Genomic DNA, 3416 nt, shown 5'->3' with positions numbered 1-3416 from the left:
GTTCATAGCGACGTTGCTTTTTGATCCTTCGATGTCGGCTCTTCCTATCATTGCGAAGCAGAATTCGCCAAGCGTCGGATTGTTCACCCGCCAACAGGGAACGTGAGCTGGGTTTAGACCGTCGTGAGACAGGTTAGTTTTACCCTACTGATGACTCGTCGTTGCGATAGTAATCCTGCTCAGTACGAGAGGAACCGCAGGTTCGGACATTTGGTTCACGCACTCGGTCGAGCGGCCGGTGGTGCGAAGCTACCATCCGTGGGATTATGCCTGAACGCCTCTAAGGCCGTATCCTCTCTAGTCGAAGGAGGCAACGATATTACTAGGAGTCTCGCGAGTCGAAAGGCTCAAAACAATGTGACACTTACTAGGTGGCCGACCCACGGGTCGGTCATCGCACGAGCCCCGTTTGCCGTAAGGGAGCCGCCTATGTGACCGACGAACGGGATCTCCCCGCATCGTCGGCACTGTGCACCAAACGGTCGACCATGGGTTTATCCAGTTCGATGTCGAGACTCGGAATCGTCTGTGGACGACTTAGGTACCTGGCGGGGTGTTGTACTCGGTAGAGCAGTTACCACGCTGCGATCTGTTGAGACTCAGCCCTTGGCTTGGGGATTCGTCTTGTCGGTTAGACGAGACCCCAGTGCCTAACCACGAAGTATATATTATATAAATATATATATGTATATATATTGTGACGTGGTGGATTTCACCCGTCTTGTCCTCGGCGGAAAATCACGGCGAAACGCGATACGGGCCGAAAGGCCATAGCAAAGTCCAGGCAGGATCCACCGACCGCAAGGGCCTAAGTTAAATTACGATGGATTATTTTATGAATTCTTTTGTTTTGCGTGTACTCTGCCGGAGTTCGAATAGGTGCTCGCTCGCCGTGTCCGTGAAGACGCGGAGAAAGAGAGAGGGAGAGCCAGCTGGAGTCCCAGGAGGAAGGGAGCTGCGACACGCGAGGGTCGACACTCGCGCTATCTGCGGACAGCAGCTCTACTGGCCCCGGAGGCGCGCGCAACGCGGGACAGCTTGACGTCACGCGGCAGCAACGCACTCTACTCAGCTGGTACTCAACCACGACGACTGCAAGCGGCGCGTACAGCGCCACCCAACTGAGCACCACTACCGACCCCTATGGCATAGCGCCCATCGTCAGTTTGCGCATAATTATATTTCCGCGAGTTGGGAATCCAGGGACGCCTGGGGCACCCTCGCGCGAGAACGAATGTTACTCTTCGTAGGACCAAGAAGTATAAATTGTCCACAAGAGATGATGGAAATTATTAATTGTCGCGATGACATATTCGAAACTGGCGCGTGGCAAAGACGCTGGGTTGAAGGATTCGTCCGCAGAGCGAATCGCCGCCCATTAGCCTAAAGGGAGGGGGTGCTATCCTCCACCCGAAGACAAAGAGCGTGAAGATCGAGAGATTCCTGCTTGGACACGCGTAGACGTTAGACGTTTTGTTGATTGGAATTGTTGAGTACGCGAGTGCACAAAGTGCCGGTGGGCTATCGATTGAGTTTTCTGGGATTACGCGACCTGAGAACAACACGGTAAGCGAGGATATCTGACTTTTGTGAGCGACGTAACTTCGTGCAAATTGTGGTACCTGATTTTGTTGTTTTTCGTACATTTTAACTGCGCGTGTAACGAACACGCGGAGGGATAATCCCTCACCTCGAAGAAGTCCACGGCACGAAGGTCCGTCGACCGGCAGGGTTCACTGTTAGAATTGTCGTTAGATCTTCTTATTGAATTGGAATTTGTTTTACGTATCCGAATTGTTTCGTGTCGTCCGCCCGTCAGGCATTTCTACCTTTTGATTTTGTAACGCGTAGAACGCGTACAGGTCTTTGACGGTCGGTTGTCGTATTTTGGTAAACGCGGATTAGCCGTGTTACGACTTTGGCTTTGAATTCGTACGGTACGCAAATACCCGTTACTATCTTGTGATTGTACTTTGTGATTGTCTTTTCGATCTATATTAATTACTATTTCTTTTGTAAATATTTACTTCGGTATTGTAAGAAATCGTCGCGCTTCGCGCCGCCGATTTTATTTAATAAACCGAACCTTCCTTGAATATTAGAGATCGAAGTGTCCGAATGATTTTGTGTGTCGCGTGATCGTCTGACCCATCCGACCTATTGTTCCGAATCCCGCTGCCTCCGCATAGCTGAGTTAGCCAACGTAGACACGCGAAGACGAACCGTAGAACTGATACATGGTTCCCGTTTTGGAACCTGGCGCTCAACAATACCTTAAGTATTCCGAGAGTGAAATTTGTTAGCCCCTGGGTTGCCTGGAACGCGTAGGAATCGCATAAGTTGTGCGCCGGTCGGTCTTTTTCCGGTGAGGTCGATCGCGTAAAAATACGTCACAATATATATATTGTATATAGAGAGAGAGAAAGATAAGTTTGTGTATTCGTGGGTGAGCACGGCCATTATAAAGTTTATAAATTAATAAGGAAAAAGGTGGTGAAAGGAAAAGGAAGCGAGATATTATTATATTTATATACATATATAGTAGAGAGCAGTTTCAATACTGCTCGATCCGTTTTGATATTTACTGCTGAAAAACCAATGCGCCAGGAGGGACTTTGCGTTCGCGCCGCGAACACGACGTGTGCTACTACAATGTACGCGGGGCACGAGCGGGACGCCGTGCTCCTACAGCGAACGAAAGCGATGCGCCAGAAGGGACATCATAATAGACTAGCAGAGAATGATGATGATTACACTTCACTCAATCGCTTGCAACACGCCGTGTATCTAAACGAATTCTAAAATGTATAATTTGATTCGCTGTATGCTCTGGCACAATAATTTCGTTATTTGGCGTAGGTCAGATTGATTTATTTTTGCCGTGATTGATTTCTCCCATTTAAACACGAGCTAAACCGCCTATCTCCTCGACCGCTCCTCGGCCCAGGCCGTACTGTTAGTGGGTAGTGTTACTCGGCGTCGAAACGATCGAACGCTGTTCGTAGTATTCGCCTTGGCACGACGCTACGCAGGAGATACTACACCGAGGGAAACTTCCTTGTTCAATCTGTGTGGCAATACCCCTGTCGACGAAGTATGCGATTATTGGAGAAATGTAAGATGCATTCTTTTGCAACCACTGCGCCGTGGCGTTGTTGAAATAAAATTCCATTATTTATTGGACGCGCACTTGATGAATAATGCCCCAGAGCCGATTGCAAGTTTTGCCGTACTTTTGGAAAGGGCGCCAGGTATAGACTCTACGTGTTTCTTCCATTTATCCCTGTGTTAAACCGCCTATCTCCTCGACCGCTCCTCGGCCCAGGCCGTACTGTTAGTGGGTAGTGTTACTCGGCGTCGAAACGATCGAACGCTGTTCGTAGTATTCGCCTTGGCACGACGCTACGCAGGAGATA

This window comes from Cephus cinctus, unplaced genomic scaffold (assembly GCF_000341935.2).
Source record: "Cephus cinctus unplaced genomic scaffold, Ccin1 Ccin1_scaffold0541, whole genome shotgun sequence".
In the NCBI taxonomy this organism is placed as follows: Eukaryota; Metazoa; Arthropoda; class Insecta; order Hymenoptera; family Cephidae; genus Cephus; species Cephus cinctus.
Note: the sequence above shows the minus strand (reverse complement) of the source record.